Genomic DNA, 21540 nt, shown 5'->3' on the forward strand with positions numbered 1-21540 from the left:
TTCCCGGATAGCAAACAGGAGAGCTGGTAAGCAGTCCCAATCTTTCCCATCCCTTTGTACCACTTTCTTGAGCATAGACTTAAGGGTCTTATTAAAGCGTTCCACCAACCCGTCCGTTTGGGGATGGTAGACCGATGTGCATAGCTGTTTAATTCGGAACAGCTTACACTCATCGGCCATAACCCTTGACATAAACGGGGTACCCTGGTCTGTGAGCATTTCCTTGGGGAAACCAGTCCGTGTAAACATCTGGAATAATTCCCGGGCAATGGCCTTTGAGGAGGTATTCCGCAGGGGTAGCGCCTCAGGATATCGGGTGGCATAGTCAAGAATCACCAATATGTAGGAGTGACCTCGAGCTGACTTTACCAAGGGACCCACTATATCCATGGCTATCCTCTCGAATGGGACCTCAATTATGGGCAGAGGGACCAAAGGGCTCCGAAAATGAGTCACCGGAGCGGTCAACTGACAGGTGGGACAAGAGGTACAGTATCTCTTTACCTCTGCTTTCAGACCTGGGCAGTAAAACCGGTCGGTGATCCGTGCCTACGTTTTTTCAACTCCCAGGTGTCCCTCTAACACATCGTCATGGGCCAGGTCCAGAACCTTTCGTCTATATTGTTGGGGTACCAACAATTGCTCTACCACATTTTCTCTCTCCTTGGTAACCCGATACAGCAATTCATTATATATTGCAAAGTGTGGCCCCCTCTCATTCGCACCTGGCTCTTGGGGAACCCCATTTACTACTACAACTTGTTCCCGTGCATGGGCCAAAGTGGGGTCCTGCATCTGAGCAGTCCCAAATGCCCCCTGGGGAACACCCAAATCCGGCAGCGCAGGGGTAGAGGCCACTTCCTCATCCTCTTCCCCCAGCATTACCTGAAGTGGGAAAGGCTCCTTTCCCTTAGTGTTTTGGTAGGTCTGTGGACCACATAACTTGACATCCTCAATAGTATCAACACTACTTTCATCACCATTAACCCAATCATTAGCATTTTCCTCATCTGGGTCCACATTAACATTTGGCAGTTCAGGGTTATCCCTCTCAGCAGCAGGAACAGGGGGGCTAGTTTCTCCCCAGTCTCTGAACTGTTCTCCTTGTTCCCACAGTTTTGTAAACAATGGACAGTCTCGTTCTATTATAACATCATGCACCAAGTTCTTTATCACCCCCACCTCTTGAGTAACAGTGCCACATGCTGAGGAGATAGACACCGTGATGAGCGGGTACTCTCTAGTGTCCCCGTGAATGCATACCACCCGTAAAGTTTTTCTTACCGGACCGATCTTCCCAATCACTCTAGGATGAACCAGGGTTACCATGCTTCCAGAGTCCAACAAAGCCCGGGCAGGGAGGTGGTTCACTTGGACTTCACACTCAAACTTTTCCTCATCCAGGTCGAGGTGTGTGGTGCACACTTTATGGGCACAAAAAGACCCCCTCCGAAGAACCCCGCATTCCATGGGCTCCTCTTGCAGTGGGCAGTGTGCCCGGGTATGACCCCAGGAATGACATCGCCAACATTGTACATCCCCTCCTCTCCGAACAGGAACAGAACGCTGCCAAGGTACTGGGAGTGTCTCTTGGCCTTCCGGGGTGTTTGTCCCAGGGCTCCTTGGAACATCCTTTCGAAGGGCAGCAGTTGGTCGAACAGGCCGTGGCAGACTAGGCCCTATGCGCTTGGTAGGTCCGAGCAGGTCCTCCACCACTGTATATCGTTCCACCATCTCAACAAGGAGGTTTGCTGTTTTGGGGTCTCCATGGCTGACCCACCGTTGGAGGTCATCTGGCAGGGACCTCAGGTATCGGTCCAGCACGACAATTTGGGGGCCAGGCAACACCTCAGGCTGCAGCCATTTTTTTACTAGTTGCACCAGGTCATGCATTTGAGACCGGGGTGGCCGATCTGGACGATATTTCCATTGGTGTACACGTTGGGCCCGAACGGCCGTAGTCACCCCCAGACGAGCCAGAAGTTCTGCCTTTAGCTTTTGATAGTCTTTAGCATCATCTGGTGGCAGGTCAAAGTAGGCTTTTTGAGGATCTCCAGTGAGAAAAGGAGCAATGAGGCCGGCCCACTGGTCCTGAGACCATCCTTCTCTCTCCGCTGTCCTCTCAAACGTAGCAAGAAATGCCTCTACATCATCGCTCAGGGACAATTTCTGTAGAAAATGGCTTGCCCTCACAGTCACCGGGTTGCCAGGGGCAACAGCCGCTGGCTCCTGAACCTGAGACAGCTGCTGCACCGCTTCCTTTAAGGCAGTCACCTGAGCCTGCATAACCCCTTGCTGGGCGGCTTGCTGGGCTGCTAACTGGGCCACCAACAGGCGAGTATTTTCTTGCTGCAGAGCCAGCGCCTCTTTGTGGTAAGTTTGCGCTTGTATGTTAGCCAGGGTCAGCTGTTTAATTAGCTCCTCCATTGCTTCAACTTTCAATGTTTGTGCAGCTTTAACCCAGGACATAAATTCAATGTACTGTCCCTTTAAATGTCAGTTCAATATAAAGTCCAATGCAACAGAAAAAAAAAAAAACGTTTTTTTTTTCTCTTCTTATGCCTGTTATTCTGTCCTGCCCGCATTCGAAGAAACCAGTGTAATGTTTAGGGGAACAACTTGATCGCAGGACACAGGCTTTTTAAATCAAAACTGAGGTTTATTAAACTTAAACGGCTTAGCAGCAGCAAAAACAAAAGAAATAACAGTCTCACCGACTTGTACAGCTCAGAACTGCTATCGCAGTTAAACAGTCCTTTCAGGTAAGTCCTTCAGTAGCAGGTTTTTAGGCAGGACACTGCCAAGTCCTTTCACAGCTTTTCACAGCTTTTCATAGCTTCCACAGCTTTCCTTGTCCACCATTCACCATGCATTGGACTCTCCTACACTCCTTCACTCCTTCCCTCTCACCTGCACTTCCTGTCTGCTTTAAACTACTTCCTTAGACAGGTGCATTAACCCTTTCCATTCCCTTAAAGGCACCACAGTCCAAACAGAGGGGAAATATAACGTCCTTCCAGGACCCAGCCATGGCGTCCTGTACAATATATATTCTTATTTTGCGCTGGACTTTTTTTCTTTACACTAAGCCATAGCCCTAACCCTAAAGCTAACCCTAACCCCTAACACACAACCCTAACCCTAACCCTAAACCTCTAACCCTCACCCTTACCCTAACCTTAACACCCTAACCCTCTAACCCTAACCCAAACTCTAACCCTAACCTTAACCCCCAACCCTAACTCTCTAACCCTAACACTAACCCTGTTACCGTAACCCTGTAACCCTAACACTCTAACCCTAACCCTCTAACACTAACACCCTAACCCTAAACCCTAAGGCCTAACCCTCTAACCCTAACCCTTGAAAATTCTAAATTTCTAACTTCCAAATCCTCGAATTTTCAAATTTCCAAATTTCGGAATTAGGAATTAACCACTAACCCCTAACCCTAACCCTAATCCCTCACCATAACCCTAACACCCTAACCCTAACCCTCTAACCCAAACCCTAACCCTAACCCCAAACCCTAAGCACTAACCCTAACCCTTTAACCCTAACCCTTGAAAATTCAAAATTTCGAATTTCCAAAATTTCGAATTTCTGAATTTTCGAATTTACGAATTTACGAAATTCAGAATTTCCGGATTTTCTAAATTCGGAATTAACTAATTTGTCAAAATTTGTTAAAAAACTAATTTGGAACTAAACGAATTGCACATGTTTAGCAATTTGTAATGGTGACACACCAAGGCAGAAAAATTGTGGCGTCATGGGGACCTGTACCCCCAAAGAGGCGAGACAACAATCGTTGTGTTACCATCCAAAATGGCACTATCATGGGGCAGATTTTTGTATTTTTAATTCACACAGCTGACCACAGCCCCAGACAATGGCACTGTGAGCAGCTGTGTGCATGGGCCCATAGCACAACAGCATTCAGATCCCTAAAAAAACTGAAGAAATGCTTATTTTGGACTCCTATGTCTCCAAATGCACCCCAGCGACCCCAGAGCATCCTGTGTTATTTATGATTCAAAATGGCGGACTTATGACGTATCGCGTTTCAATACTTCTAGAGGTCCGATTAACATGATTGAAGCATATCCCCCAAAAAGTGTACAAGAGGTGTGGGGCTTTAATTGTAGGATGACTTTAAGTATTCCACTGAGAAGGATGATTGCATACTGTATCAAACACAAAGCTGATAAAAATATATTTTATTGAAATCTCAAAAGACATACATTTGTCAATAAAATCATTAAACAAGGATGCTTAATTTGTCATTTTTACATAATAGCACCAATGCATAATATCGACATGTTTCGCGATCTAAAAATCACTTCTTCAGAATCTGCACCATTACAGACTGTCAGGGAAGACATGGCCGCGCAATAGGAATCGCTTGGCAGACACCACATTCACGGCGCGTTGGCACGCGTGTGAGCCTGTCACCAACATTAGCGCCAAAGGTGCTACAGGTATTTAAGCTGAGTGCACCAAAGACTACTTGCTGTTTGGTCTACAGCTTCTGTGTGACCTGAAACCCATTATCTGTGCTGACTTTTGATCCTTGACCCGGCTTTCTCTCACTAACCTTGTCTGCTTTATACCCTGACCTCGGCTTGTTTTGGACTTCTCTTCTGCCTGCTGCTCTGCCTGATCCGTCAGTATGTCTCCGACCCAGCCTGCCTGACTCTGCACCTGTTCCTCCAGCTTGCTGCAATTCTGCTCTGCAAATCGCATCAGTTCCTGCTTCCATCTGTGATCCAGTGTGCCACCGTTCTGGTCTACCCAGTCTACCGGTTTGACTGCTGCATCTCCAGCCACGAGCATCCAGCCACACCGATACTGGGCTGACCCTAGGCACTCCTGCGTCACTGCGCTTCTGTGGCTGCTGTCTCAACCTCAGGGACCCACAAGCCGGTGCAGCAAGAGAGGCTCTCCTCTACACGTCAGGCTCACGATCCAGGTACGTGACACAGACAAAAAATCATTCAATGTATACAGTCATGAAACAGCACCGGAGAAACTTCCATAAATTCAATAAACAAAACACATAGGGGCAGATCCACGTACATCGGCGCATATTTCTGCCGGGCGTAGCGTATTTAAGATACACTACGCCGTAACATACTTTTTTTTCGAATCCTCAAAGAATGCGTGCCGTAAGTTACGGCGGCGTAGTGTATCTTTGGCGGCGTAAGGCCATACTTAACATTGAGTACTCCACCATATAGCATGGGTAACAATACGCCGGAAAAAGCCGAACGCAAACGACGTAAAAAAATGCGCCGGCCGGACGTACGTTCGTGGATCGCTGTATCTAGCTAATTTGCATACTCGACACGGAATTTGACGGAAACGCCACCTAGCGGCCAGCGTAAATATACACCTATGATCCGACGGCGTACTGTGGATACAAAACAAAGATACGACGCGGGAACTTTGAAATTACGCGGCGTATCAATAGATACGCCAGCGTAATTTCTTTGTGGATCTGGCCCATACTGTACATATAGAACAAATAGTCCTGATTCCCATAATCATAATTTGGAGGGATCATGCCCTAGGCCTAGATAAACATCAAAATATTGGATATTAGATATTCAACAATATTAGCCCAAACCATATAATATATTACTAGCAGTGAGTATCCCAAAAATTATCCACTAGCAAGGTGTATCAGGAATCACCACACCAACAAAAATGCATCTTGTGGTTATTTGAATGCATCTGTCAGCTCAACAAATGAGGTTCACAGATTTAAGGGCCTTAGGTCCTGTACACACGATCGGACCAAACAGATGAAAATGGACTGAAGTTCAGTTTCATTGGTCCAAACCGACCGTGTGTGGGCCCCATCAGTCAGTTATCCTTCGGTCCAAAAATGTAGAACTTGCTTTAAAATTCAACCGATGAACGCCTAACAGATAGGTCAAAACCGATGGTTAGTACGCAAAAGCATCGGTTCCGAACCCGCGCATGCTCAGAATCAAGTCGACGCATGCTTGGAAGCATTGAACTTAATTTTTATCTGCACGTCGTTGTGTTTTACGTTACCGCGTTGGACTCGATAGTTTTTTGAACTTATGGGGGCAGATCCACGTACCTTTGCGCCGGGCGCAGCGTACCTAAGATACATTACGCCTCCGTAACTTTATTCTTTTTTTCGAATCCTGAAAGAATTTGTGCCGTAAGTTACCGCGGCGTAGTGTATCTTTGGCGGCGTAATGGAGCGGAATTCAAATGGATGTAATGGGGGCGTGTTTTATGTTAATACGTCGTGACCCGACGTAAACAATGTTTTTTGTTTAACTGCGCATGCGCCATCTGTGGGGGTATGCCAGTGCGCATGCTCAAAATTAACCCGGAACAAGCCAATGCTCACGACGGTGACGTCATTCTACGCAAATCCCTATTCGCGAACGACTTACGCAAACGATGTAAAAAATTCAAAATTGTACGCGGGAACGACGGCCATACTTAACATTGAGTACGCCTCATAACAGCAGCTTTAACTATATGCCGGAAAAAGCCAAACGCAAAAGACGTAAACAAAATGCGCCGGCCGGTTGTACGTGGATCGCCGTAAATAGCTAATTTGCATACTCGCCGCGGAATTCGACGGAAACGCCACCTAGCGGCCGCCGAATAATTGCAGCTTAGATCCGATGGTGTACTAAGATGTACGCCTGTCGGATCTAGCCGAGATGCCGTCATATCTTGTTGTGAGGATACAAAACAAAGATACGACGCGCAAAATTTGAAATTACGCGGCGTATCAATAGATACGCTGGCGTAATTTCTTTGTGGATCTGCCCCATGGTGTGTAGGCACATCAGACCATCAGTCTGCTTCGGACCGTTCTTATGGGATGGACCGACCGTGTGTACGTGGCATTAGAGTCCAGAACCCCCAGGATCACATGGGGGAGAGAAACAAATGGTGGAGAGGGGGATGTTGGAAGGGAAAAGGAGAGGAGGGTAGAAGGGGAGACAGGCATAGCTGCCTTCTCTTTCCCAAGCACCCATGTGTTCTAACCACCCTGCCCTATAACAGTAAAGGGCAGGACCTCTGAACATTACACACCCTGGGGAAAGCAACTATACTTTATAGGGAAAACCTTCCTGAATGGAGACTTCACTTACGAAAATAAATTGATAAGATAGATTGAGTTTTAAGACGGACAATAGAAAGGTCTGGGGGCTAAAACATATCTGGAGAAGCTGACAGAACTTAATATGTACATTCTTGAGGAAAGAAAGGGATAAGGGAAAATGACTGGAAATTTTAAGTACATTTAGGATGTGAATAAGGAGAGCAATATTTTTAGCATGAAGATCAATAAAATTGGGATATAAAATCAAACTAACAAGAGGAAAGTTCCAAACTCTTAGAAAGTATTACTTTGTCGAAAAAGTAGTTGATGCTGGGAAGTGGCTATTAGCAGAGGTAATAAGGCAGTAAGTAAATTTAAGCACTTAAGGATCGTAAGGATTTGCCCCCTTAATAACCAGACAATTTTTTGCAAATGTGTCGCTTTAACTGAGAATTGCACGGATGTGCGACACTGTACCCAAACAAAATTGACGACAAAAGAACAACAATATTGAAAAAAAATTTTTTTTACTTTTTGCTATAACACATTCCCCCCAAAAATATATAAAAAAACAAATGTATTCATCAGTTTAGGCCGATATATATTCTTCTACACATTTTTGGTAAAAAAAAACAAAAACGCAATAGGCGTATATTGACTGGTTTGCACAAAAGTTATCGTATCTACAAACTATAAAATAGATTTAGGGACTTTGATTTTTTTTATTGTTTCTACTGGTTATGACGGCGATCTGCGATTTTTAGCGGGACTGCAACATTGTGACAGACAAATCTGACCCCAAATGACAGTTTTTGAGGACCAGTGTCATTATTACATTGATCAGTGCTATAAAAATGCACTGATCAATGTAAAAATTACACTGGCAGGGAAGGGGTTAACACTAGGGGTCTGTCAAGCGGTGATCCCTCAGCATGTTCTAACTGTAGGGGAGATGGGCTACCTGGGACATGACAAACATCAGTGTTCCCAAGATGTCTGACATGTCCCCTGTCAAAACGGGATCTGCTTTGTTTACATAGACAGATCCGCATTCTGCCTCTGTATTAGGTGATTGCTGGCCGTCAGCCGATATGGAGCCTGCTCGACCCACAGGTCGTGAAGTTGTTAAACATGTTTACCATATTTGATAAATTTATAAACACACAAAAAAAAAACAACAACAAAAAATAAAAAAAAGAGGCAGACTTGATGGACTATGGGGTATTTTTCTGTTTCCACACTTCTGTGTTTCTAGGTTTCTAAATCTTTAACCACTTGCTGACCTGCCGCTGTTATTATAATGCTGCAGGTTGGCACAATCCCGCAAACCGTCGTAGCTGTACGTCGGTTTGTTTAAGCGGTATATCGGGCGTGCGCTCCTGAAAACACGCGCACGTGCCCCCTGGACTGAGAGGGTGCCGATGCTCATAAACGGCGGCCGCGATGACCGCCGGCCACGAGCAATGGCGGGCATGAGAGGCAGAACAGGGACGTGTGTGTGTGTAAGTACACACATCCCTGTTCTGAGAGTAGATGCAGATCAAGAGTTCCTATAAGCTGGGAACCATGATCTGTCATCTCCTATAGTGAGTCCCCTCCCCCTACAGTTGTAACACACAGTCAGGGAACACAATTAACACCTTGATCACCCTCTAGTGTTAACCCCTTCCCTGTCAGTGACATTTACACAGTAATCACTCAGTGCATTTTTATAGCATGCTAGCATGCCAAAGGTCCCCAAAAATGTGTCAAAAGTGTCTGATGTGTCCACCATAATTTTGTAATACCAGTAAAAAAATAATAATAATAAAAATGCCATAAATCTATCCCCTATTTTGTAGACTCTGTAACTTTTGCGCAAACTAATCAATATACGCTTATTGTGATTTATATTACCAAAAATATGTAAAATAATATATATCGGCCTAAACTGAATAAAAATTTGCTTTTTTGAAAAAAAAATGGGGATATTTATTATAGCAAAAAGTACAAAATATTGTGTTTTTTTTTTTTTCAAAATTGTCGCTCTTTTTTTGTTTATAGCACAAAAATAAAAACCGCAGAAATGATCAAATACCATCAAAATAAAGCTCTATTTGTGGGAAAAAAGGACGTCAATTTTGTTTGGGTAAAATGTCACATGACCGCACAATTGTCAGTTAAAGCGACGCAGTGCCGTATCGCAAAAAAATGGCCTGGTCATTGAGTAGCCAAATCTTTCGGGGCTATTGTGAAAGCTAGGCAACTAGTATTTGCAGAATTAAAGCTCAACTCCAGCTACTTTGGAGTTCCTCACATCTTTTTTATTTATTTTCATACAAACCCTCTTTCCAGGTGTCTTTGGTCTGGTCGAATGAATATTTAGGTAGGCCCTTATCCAGGAAAGTAGCCTGGGTAGCCAGGAAAGCGATAAAAGCAAGTGTGTAAATAAAAACAACCACACTGTGAAAAGAAATAAACATTGTCCTACTATGGAAATTTCACATAAATGTTGTCATTCATTGATGTAGTTCCATGTCAATCAACCACAAGTGCCAATGGATAATGTTGACCAAGATGACCCGCTGATCTGCTGCTACTCTACTTGCAATTGACAGATACTGCTGGAATGCAAAAAAACAGTAACAGGGATGCTGGGTTACGTTATTGACCAAACATTATCATAACCATATTTGGTAAATTACCTCACCTGGGATACCTGACCACTTTGTTTACAAATAGAAGAGGGTTGGGGATCTCCTATGTATGCAATTTATTGGCGGTAGTGCTAATGTTGCTAAATGACAGACTTCAGAACAGGTTGGGTTTGGGTCAAGCCCATGGTAGACATGAATGCAAAGCTTATCCCTAATGCCCAGTAACTGCAAGGGGTGCAATGTAATCAGGGCTGGACTGGGACAAAAATTTGGCCTTGGACTTTATCCCGACTGGCCCACTTTAATTTTGCAAACACGCACAAAAACGTGTGAACAAGTGAAGTGGGAGGGCTAATGTCATGCAGGAACATTGCTACAGCCTCATTGGCTGGAATTTTAGAAGCCGCATTGCTGCACAGCCATTGGCTGCCTTTCAGCAATGCAACAGTGCTGAGGCTGAGCCAGGTTGTGCACTACGAAGTGATGTGATGGGCAGTGCAGATGACAGGTCTCTCCCATGCTTGCCAGACATGGCCAACCCTGATGGCCACCCAAGTTCCCCCCCACTGTCCATTAGTCGTTCTGCTTTATTTCTTTTATAGGCAGTACACAGTGGTGACTCTAGGAACAATATATATGGGACTGGGAGACACATGAGATTCTACAGTCAAAGAAGAAAAACCTTGGCTAAAAATGTGGCCACACACAAGGACAAAATGGGGCTAAACTTTAAAGGAACACTAAAGGTTCGTTTTTTATTAGATCAATTGATTGCTGTAAGCTAGAGCATTTAAATATCACTTACCTCGTTTTTCCTTTTGACCTCCAAAATACAGTAATCCAGGTTTGAAAATGCCATTTCCTGTCTCTCCTCTTCTTGCTTTCCACCAGCATCTGAGCCGTTTTGCATGGTGGAAAGCAGAATGTGCTCACCCCCTCCCTATGACTACAGCCCTGTGTGAAGATGCTCTCTTATCCCTCACAGGCATGGAGGCTAAGCCTAATGGGAACTGTAGTTCCCATTAGGCCGTGATGTAGCAAGAATGAATGCGCACCGCAAACCAGGAAGTCAGTGAGAATAATGATTCAGGAGTGACGGAGGTAAATAAAACAGCTCGATTTCAACAGGTATCAAACTAGTTATAATGCAAAACATTACTTTTTACTTTATCAGCTACTGTCAGACTTTAATTTAAGAGGAAAATATTTTTGTCTTTACAACCCCTTTAACTATAGCAAGCAATTCTAGATCTAAGCTAAATTAATAAGGCCCTCACCATTACAAATTGTCAGCATTGTCAAACTGCACTCCCTATAATGTGTGGACCCCTCATTCAGCTGCTATAAATCTCAATATATATACAGTACCTTCAATAATGATACATTAAATATCATGAATAGAAGTCTCCCTGAAAAGCTCCACAGAAATATCCTTCCACATCCACCAAGAATCAGTTTAGCAGTATCCCAGTAATAGATCATTGGAGAAATAAATAGCTTAAACATATAGCACATCCATAGATAGCCAGGCAATGCTGTTTGTGACTTGACTAGAGTCCCGATGTGTTTTTTATCAATGGCATAAGATACTGTGGCTCTACTATAGTGATAAAATAATGTTATCTCTCCACATTCTGAATACTGACCCCCAGGTAATGATTCTGGACACTCAGATCAGCCACACCAGAGCACAAAGTTAAAGCAGCAATACAGCAAAACTTGCAAACTAAGATAAGGGGAGAGAGAAGCTGCCAAAGACTCTGGGCCAGATTCATAGACAAATACGTTGCGCAGCGGCGGCGTAACGTATCCCATTTACGTTACACCGCCGCAGGTTTACAGTGTATATTGACAGTCTTCCGACAGGCTTCCGACGGTCGCATCTATCGCGTCACGATTTTCCGAAAGTAGCCGAACGTCGGTGTGCAGGCGCCGTATACAGCCGCACCGACGTTTGGCTTCTTTCGGCTACTCGTGACGCGATAGATGCGACCGTCGGAAGCCTGTCGGAAGACTGTCAATCAAATAGGAACACCCAGTCCCGAAAACCATACCCGGAAGCGGCGGAGAAGATCGCTCTCTAAAACAGTAAGTACTGCTTCGTTTTTTAAAAAACTACCCGATTCCCCTTGACAAAATGAGCAAGAATCTAATGTTAAAAAATGTTTTTTGGGTGAACTCCTGCTTTAAGTCCTGCTCTGCTGTGAATGCCGGGCCGCCTCAGCCTCCTTCTGTGTCTGTGTGCCTGACGTCACTGGTTGTCAGACGCCAGGCGGCAGGTGTGGCTAGCAACCAGTTAGGAAATCTAGCTAGAGACACCCAATTTGTGCCTGTATTAGCTCCACGGTGGCCGGGTGAAGATGCGGGGCTGTGGGTACCTGCTACACAAAAAATAAAAATAAATAAGAGGCATTTCTGTTACCGAAACTGGCCCACAGAGCCATTGGCCCACCGGGAATCTCACGGTAGTCCCGATGGCCAGTCCATCCCTGAATGTAATCTAGATACATTAGTCTTGGTTGCAGGACTGTGTGTTCCCTAAGGCTAGGTTCACGCATATGGGGCCTGAAAAAAGTGTGTGGGCTGCTCAGGCTCGATAGGGACGGGTATGTAGACATTGTATCTGCAGCTGCTGCTAGAGTGCTGACAGGGGATGGAGCCTGTCCTGGCTCCTGCAAAGGCTCAAGAAAGAAGGGTGACCCAAGGAAGTCGCACATCTATGGTGTCCTGCGGCAATAAATGGAGTGGCAACCTTAGCCTTGTCTTCCAACCAGGCCACATCCCCAACGCATTTTACTCCATCCCCCAGGCAAAGTGTGCTGCTTTTTACAGGGGTACCATTAATTCTTATTCTGTATGGCAGAGTTTTGAAAAAAGGTTTGGGGACTTTATCTACATGTTTCCTGAAGGTACAGCAGCCCATTAAAATGAATTGGCTGCTCTGCCAGTGCAAACATGCACACATGACCTGCACAAGTGAGAACCTTACCTAATGCTTGTTGCCAATACCTACCTATACCTGGTTTCCTCATTGAGGACTCACACACCTTTTAATACATTTAAAGGAAAAAATGTGTGTTGGGACTTTAAATGGGGCAGTGGCTAAGATTAGACCACTGTCCCCATCCCTAGTACTTGTATAAAATTGGGAAAGGGAGGGAAAACCGGGAGATGGGGAGGGACAAAGTGTAAAATAATAACAATGTAAAAAACGACCTAACATTGGATCTGTGGTTGGAACCATGGCTAGTGGTAACTACCATGGTCTCCATCGTCAATGTTAAAGGAAGAAGAAGGGAAGGGTAATACGGAAAGATGAGGCACAGGGATTGTGGGACTTTTACATGAAACACAACACCAAATTATATTGAATCAATTAATAAAATACAATGACATTTATTGGATACAATAGAGCATACCAGAGGTGAACATACATCACAATAAATATTATACAAAATAATAGGCATGATTGGTAAATCAAAAAATTATTACATAATGAAACATAACAATACCTATAGTATACCGTAGTATGCATCACTGTAACCAAATGTAAATGTGAGACTATAGAATAAGAAGTCTAGGTAGTTTTGGTTGCCAAAACATATAATGAACAAGGTCAGATTGACAATGTAAAAATTAATTAAATGATCCATAATTCTCAGAGATAGAAATCAATGATGTGATAAGATTGCTGGGACAGAACATCAGTAGGGAGCTCGACGCGTTTCGTGGATATACTTCCACTCATCAGGAGCAAGTAGGGCCTGGATAGATCTGTAAATATAATAGAATATAATACATAAATTCACTAAGTGGTAGTTTAGTGATTGTGACTGGAAGAGTAGGGGGCATAGGGTAGAGTCCCATTACTCTTACCTCTAAGTAGGTTGACAGTCAAAAGTAATAAAAGGTAACTGACGATACTGACATCTAGGAACGTTGTGGAATATAGGATCCCCGGGGGGAACTGAGGTGGTGGCGATAGGGCAGCAGCCTGGCAAGAACCACTGAGAAATGGACAATTGGTAGAAATGGAATCCCCAGTCATTAACCATAGTAGTGAACAGTATGCGGTAGGAGTCCATGGAGTTCCTATAAACATATTAGGTAATGGTAGAGTGTCATTGTAATGACTAACAGCAGTGGGAAAATAGAAACAATAGTGACACGATCCCCAGATGAGATGGCTCAAAGGGGGAGAAAGAGAGTGTACAAGGAGTGAAAAATGCCACTAAAATAGTGACTCAAACTGGGCAGGCATGTAATTGCCTTAAATAATAAGTGCAAGCATAGTACAGTGAGTATGGCGTGAAGAGCATGAGCCCAATAATTGGGCATATTACATAGTCCATAATAAAGTGCAATAATGGGATACAATAGCATAGAGGTAGCTAGCATAAATAGTGAATTGCCAAACCAAGAGAGCGGTAGCCCATATAGGAAACACCAGTGAGACAGGTTAGACTGACACAAGGATACATGACTGGAGAGGTGCCATCAGACAGCCAAACAGGTTTCAAATTACCTGAAACAGAGGGTGGACAGCAAAGTCCATACCGGTGTAAGCCGATTAACGGCAGCCCAGGATATGGGCATAGTAATTGGTCCATGTAGATAGTGGGGGCCAGTAGAAGCGCCGTAGACCAGCACCAACGCCACGCTGCGTGATCGGGAGCGGAGGCGTCCATAGACAGGCGGTGACGCTCTGAAATAGGCGCCTGTCCCTCCCACGTGATACACGCTGCTAGATGGAGAGAACGCCAGTGCGCAGCGTCAGGCATGACGTCATGCGTACGGCGTGTGGGCGTGGCGTTGACGCGCAGCAGGTACCCGCCCATACCCCCATGTCCGAGGATTGAGGAGAGAAGGGGGGAGGACCCGGTGCGTGTCACAGTTCCCGGGGATACAATGTGTACCACATCCACCCTTAGGATGGATAGAATAAGCTGACCCAAAAGCATATGGCAGCCTAAAGGGCAATTGATGAATGTCGCCATTAAAAGCATTAAAAAAGAGATATATATGTTCAAAGGTGTGTGTGTTTCCATCCCTTAATGTCATTTAAAGGAAAAAATGTGTGTTGGGACTTTAAATGGGGCAGTGGCTAAGATTAGACCACTGTCCCCATCCCTAGTACTTGTATACAATTGGGAAAGGGACGTTCCTAGATGTCAGTATCGTCAGTTACCTTTTATTACTTTTGACTGTCAACCTACTTAGAGGTAAGAGTAATGGGACTCTACCCTATGCCCCCTACTCTTCCAGTCACAATCACTAAACTACCACTTAGTGAATTTATGTATTATATTCTATTATATTTACAGATCTATCCAGGCCCTACTTGCTCCTGATGAGTGGAAGTATATCCACGAAACGCGTCGAGCTCCCTACTGATGTTCTGTCCCAGCAATCTTATCACATCATTGATTTCTATCTCTGAGAATTATGGATCATTTAATTAATTTTTACATTGTCAATCTGACCTTGTTCATTATATGTTTTGGCAACCCAAACTACCTAGACTTCTTATTCTATAGTCTCACATTTACATTTGGTTACAGTGATGCATACTACGGTATACTATAGGTATTGTTATGTTTCATTATGTAATAATTTTTTGATTTACCAATCATGCCTATTATTTTGTATAATATTTATTGTGATGTATGTTCACCTCTGGTATGCTCTATTGTATCCAATAAATGTCATTGTATTTTATTAATTGATTCAATATAATTTGGTGTTGTGTTTCATGTAAAAGTCCCACAATCCCTGTGCCTCATCTTTCCGTATTACCCTTCCCTTCCCCCTTGTCCCCGTTCCCCTTATATAGGCCTTCTTCCTTTAACATTGACGATGGAGACCATGGTAGTTACCACTAGCCATGGTTCCAACCACAGATCCAATGTTAGGTCGTTTTTTACATTGTTATTATTTTACACTTTGTCCCTCCCCATCTCCCGGTTTTCCCTCCCTTTCCCAATTGTATACACCTTTTAATACATTATTTCTACAACACAAAATCTAAAGCTGATTTTTCTCTTCCCCACTAACCCCCCCCCCCCATTTACATCTCTCCTCCCTTTTATGATCAAAAAAGGTTGTACATGCTTCCACTCATCAGGAGCAAGTAGGGCCTGGATAGATCTGTAAATATAATAGAATATAATACATAAATTCACTAAGTGGTAGTTTAGTGATTGTGACTGGAAGAGTAGGGGGCATAGGGTAGAGTCCCATTACTCTTACCTCTAAGTAGGTTGACAGTCAAAAGTAATAAAAGGTAACTGACGATACTGACATCTAGGAACGTTGTGGAATATAGGATCCCCGGGGGGAACTGAGGTGGTGGCGATAGGGCAGCAGCCTGGCAAGAACCACTGAGAAATGGACAATTGGTAGAAATGGAATCCCCAGTCATTAACCATAGTAGTGAACAGTATGCGGTAGGAGTCCATGGAGTTCCTATAAACATATTAGGTAATGGTAGAGTGTCATTGTAATGACTAACAGCAGTGGGAAAATAGAAACAATAGTGACACGATCCCCAGATGAGATGGCTCAAAGGGGGAGAAAGAGAGTGTACAAGGAGTGAAAAATGCCACTAAAATAGTGACTCAAACTGGGCAGGCATGTAATTGCCTTAAATAATAAGTGCAAGCATAGTACAGTGAGTATGGCGTGAAGAGCATGAGCCCAATAATTGGGCATATTACATAGTCCATAATAAAGTGCAATAATGGGATACAATAGCATAGAGGTAGCTAGCATAAATAGTGAATTGCCAAACCAAGAGAGCGGTAGCCCATATAGGAAACACCAGTGAGACAGGTTAGACTGACACAAGGATACATGACTGGAGAGGTGCCATCAGACAGCCAAACAGGTTTCAAATTACCTGAAACAGAGGGTGGACAGCAAAGTCCATACCGGTGTAAGCCGATTAACGGCAGCCCAGGATATGGGCATAGTAATTGGTCCATGTAGATAGTGGGGGCCAGTAGAAGCGCCGTAGACCAGCACCAACGCCACGCTGCGTGATCGGGAGCGGAGGCGTCCATAGACAGGCGGTGACGCTCTGAAATAGGCGCCTGTCCCTCCCACGTGATACACGCTGCTAGATGGAGAGAACGCCAGTGCGCAGCGTCAGGCATGACGTCATGCGTACGGCGTGTGGGCGTGGCGTTGACGCGCAGCAGGTACCCGCCCATACCCCCATGTCCGAGGATTGAGGAGAGAAGGGGGGAGGACCCGGTGCGTGTCACAGTTCCCGGGGATACAATGTGTACCACATCCACCCTTAGGATGGATAGAATAAGCTGACCCAAAAGCATATGGCAGCCTAAAGGGCAATTGATGAATGTCGCCATTAAAAGCATTAAAAAAGAGATATATATGTTCAAAGGTGTGTGTGTTTCCATCCCTTAATGTCATTTAAAGGAAAAAATGTGTGTTGGGACTTTAAATGGGGCAGTGGCTAAGATTAGACCACTGTCCCCATCCCTAGTACTTGTATACAATTGGGAAAGGGACGTTCCTAGATGTCAGTATCGTCAGTTACCTTTTATTACTTTTGACTGTCAACCTACTTAGAGGTAAGAGTAATGGGACTCTACCCTATGCCCCCTACTCTTCCAGTCACAATCACTAAACTACCACTTAGTGAATTTATGTATTATATTCTATTATATTTACAGATCTATCCAGGCCCTACTTGCTCCTGATGAGTGGAAGTATATCCACGAAACGCGTCGAGCTCCCTACTGATGTTCTGTCCCAGCAATCTTATCACATCATTGATTTCTATCTCTGAGAATTATGGATCATTTAATTAATTTTTACATTGTCAATCTGACCTTGTTCATTATATGTTTTGGCAACCCAAACTACCTAGACTTCTTATTCTATAGTCTCACATTTACATTTGGTTACAGTGATGCATACTACGGTATACTATAGGTATTGTTATGTTTCATTATGTAATAATTTTTTGATTTACCAATCATGCCTATTATTTTGTATAATATTTATTGTGATGTATGTTCACCTCTGGTATGCTCTATTGTATCCAATAAATGTCATTGTATTTTATTAATTGATTCAATATAATTTGGTGTTGTGTTTCATGTAAAAGTCCCACAATCCCTGTGCCTCATCTTTCCGTATTACCCTTCCCTTCCCCCTTGTCCCCGTTCCCCTTATATAGGCCTTCTTCCTTTAACATTGACGATGGAGACCATGGTAGTTACCACTAGCCATGGTTCCAACCACAGATCCAATGTTAGGTCGTTTTTTACATTGTTATTATTTTACACTTTGTCCCTCCCTATCTCCCGGTTTTCCCTCCCTTTCCCAATTGTATACACCTTTTAATACATTATTTCTACAACACAAAATCTAAAGCTGATTTTTCTCTTCCCCACTACCCCCCCCCCCCCCCATTTACATCTCTCCTCCCTTTTATGATCAAAAAAGGTTGTACATTGCTACGGCTTGGTGCTGATTTTTAGATTCAGTCATTGTTAGATCCTATTTTGTCGGATATCTTTACATGCCAGCCTTCTCCAGCCCTAAGTGCATGTACTGTTGGACTTTGGTTTTTATGATGATTGTTATTATCCCATTGACTGTATTGTTTTCTGGCACACAACCGCTTGCCATTTAATCTTAAAGTGATACTTATTTATTATTTAAAAAAAAAAAAAGAGACTTAAGTTATACTTACCTGCTCTGTGCATTTAGACATGGAGCCGTGGTTTGGCCCCGCCCCTCTCTCTCCTCATTGGCTAACTGACTTTTATTGACAGCAGCGGGAGCCAATGGCACCTCTGCTGTGTCTCAGCCAATCAGGAGGGAGATTCACTCGTGCACATTGCTGGATCAAGATGGGGCTCAGGTAAGTATGAGGGGGGCTGCTGCACACTAAAGGTTTTTTTATATTAATGCATAGAAATGCATTGAGATATAAAAAACTTCTGCATTTACAAACACTTTAATTGTCATATTTTGTGCATCTTTAAATAAAAAAAATGAAATAAGCTAAAGCTGGCAAGTCTGCTACAAACATTTTAAAGTAACTGGTTATGGCATCCAGTATATTTGCAGATGAAGAAGATAAACTGTATATCTGTATTGGTGGTAAGGTTACTGTGACATTATATCAGAGATCCAAATGCTATTTATGGCACTGACATAGCTTGAAAGCCAGGCTCTCGTAATGAAGGGATTGCAGAGTATGTTTTGTTTACTTGCTCAGCGTGATTCATACATCTGTGCTCTGATTAGCTCTGTATTAGGCTCATCTAAGGACACTGGAACAGAGAGACATGAGCTAGCATTTCTCACTGCACAGAACTGCTAGCAAGACGTTGAGCATGTTGGATAATACTAGTAATATTGCAAATGAGAAAAAAAGCCATTCTACAGAAAAGCCCCATTAAAATGTATACATTCTAGTTCATAAAACATTAGTTATACGTTATGAGCAGGCAGAATCCTGGTGTGAACCTACCATCAGATATATTTTTCATGTTAAATGCATGCATGTTAAGCACAGAGATCACAGTACTGACAATGTCTTCATCTGCTTCATATAATGTTTAGTACATGTTTTGATCCAGTCAGGATGCAAAAGTGTACTGGTTATTATTTAGGCAACAAAGGGCAGCTGTTCTCCTGGCAGGAGGTTCCTTTCGTTGATTGTGTACCAAAGGGGGAAAACAATAATGTTCTAATAGTCAAATTAATTCCATAGTTTCAAGTGACAAATATTTTCATATTATCCTTTTATTATTTTAACTGTGAACATCATTAATCACAAGAAAACATTCAATCTTGCCACAGATTCTCAATTGGATTTAGGTCTGAACTTTGACTGGGCCATTCTTTTTTTTTTTTTTTTTAATACCCACTTCAGACTCCACCGACCATGAGACCTGCTCACAATCAAATTGCTTATTATGTCTCTATTTGGGTTTCGCATCATTTGTAGGTAATTTTTTTATATTATATATATATATATATATATATATTTGTTTATAATTTATAAAACTCCATATAGAAGGAGAACAAGTATGTATTTTGTTTGCTTTTACAGAGCTTTATATTTTTCTTCCTTAATTGTTGTATCCCTTCTGCCCGTTCTCTTCCCTCTCACCTCCCACCTCCCACCCCTCCCCCCGGACCTCCAGTTATCTTTTTTTATCTATCTTTCTATCTTTTCTGATCAATCGTATTTTCTATCTTATTACTTTCTTGTATTGTATCTATCCTTAAAGGTATGAAAAAGTCTTATAAGGTCCTATGCACCCATTAACTCCGCAAATTACATTGAATGTTTGAACTCCATTTAGACCAGGTCTCTTCATATTCCTCTAGGCCATCTATGTCAGCAAACCTTAAAGATTCTAAATTTTGAATGGAATTTATTTTATTGCACCATTCTCTAATAGAGGGACTTTCCCTGTCTTGCCAGTGACTGGCTATCAGGCTTTTAGCAGCTGTTAACAGATGTGATAATAGACTTTTCTGATATTGTTTAGTTGGTAATCTGATCCTCTGGTGCAAGCATCCCCAGGGATCATCTGGAATCTCTATGTCCGTTATTTCGGTGATTAAATATCTAATCCTGCTCCAATACCGTTTGATTTTTGGACATCACCACCATATATGAGCCATATCTCCGATCTGTCTGCATCCACGCCAGCAGAATTCTGAGGCTTCTTTCTTATATTTGTGGGCTTTGTCTGGAGTAATATACCACCGCGTCAGACATTTATAATTTAATTCAATTATTTTATTGTTTGCTGACGAGATATGCACTCTTCTCCATATTTGTTTTAGTTCTGGGATACACAGAGAAGACCCCAATTCTTCCTCCCACTTTTTAATATATGGTGGAATGTCCAATTGCTCTACTTCTATTAAGTTTTTATAGATCTTAGAGATAACTCCTCTCCCTGCTTCTCCTTCACTGATTCTCTCAAGGGGACGAAGGTTTTCCGCAGATCTACACGGCTGTGGGAGAGCCTCAAAGAAATGTTTTAACTGACCATACCGCCATTCGTTTATCTCTATTACCTCCCCTCTGTCCTTTAACCACTTCCCGACCCCCTCATGTACATTTACGTCGGCAGAATGGCACGGACAGGCACAATCACGTACCTGTACGTCCTCTGCTAGACGTGGGTGGGGGGTCCGATCGGGACCTCCCCGGTACATGCGGAGGTCGGGTCCGCTCGGGGAGCGATCCCGGACGACTGCGCGGCTATTTGTTTTTAGCCGCTCCGTCGCGATCGCTCCCCGGAGCTGAAGAACGGGGAGAGCCGTGTGTAAACACGGCTTCCCCGTGCTTCACTGTGGCGGCGCATCGATCGAGTGATCCCTTATATAGGGAAGACTCGATCGATGGTGTCAGTCCTACAGCCACACCCCCCTACACTAGTAAACACACAATAGGTGATCCCTAAATGTTACAGCGCCCCCTGTGTTTAACTCCCAAACTGCAACTGTCATTTCACAATAAAGAATGCAATTTAAATGCATTTTTTGCTGTGAAAATGACAATGGTCCCAAAAATGTGTCAAAATTGTCCGAAGTGTCCGCCATAATGTCGCAGTCACGAAAAAAAACGCTGATCACCGCCATTACTAGTAAAAAAAAAAAAAACTAACTATCCCCTATTTTGTAAACGCTATAAATTTTTCTATAAATTTTTCGCAAACCAACCGATAAACGATTATTGCGATTTTTTTTACCAAAAATAGGTAGAAGAATACGTATCGGCCTAAACTGAGGAAAAAA

This window comes from Rana temporaria, chromosome 4, assembly GCF_905171775.1.
Source record: "Rana temporaria chromosome 4, aRanTem1.1, whole genome shotgun sequence".
Lineage (NCBI taxonomy): Eukaryota > Metazoa > Chordata > Amphibia > Anura > Ranidae > Rana > Rana temporaria.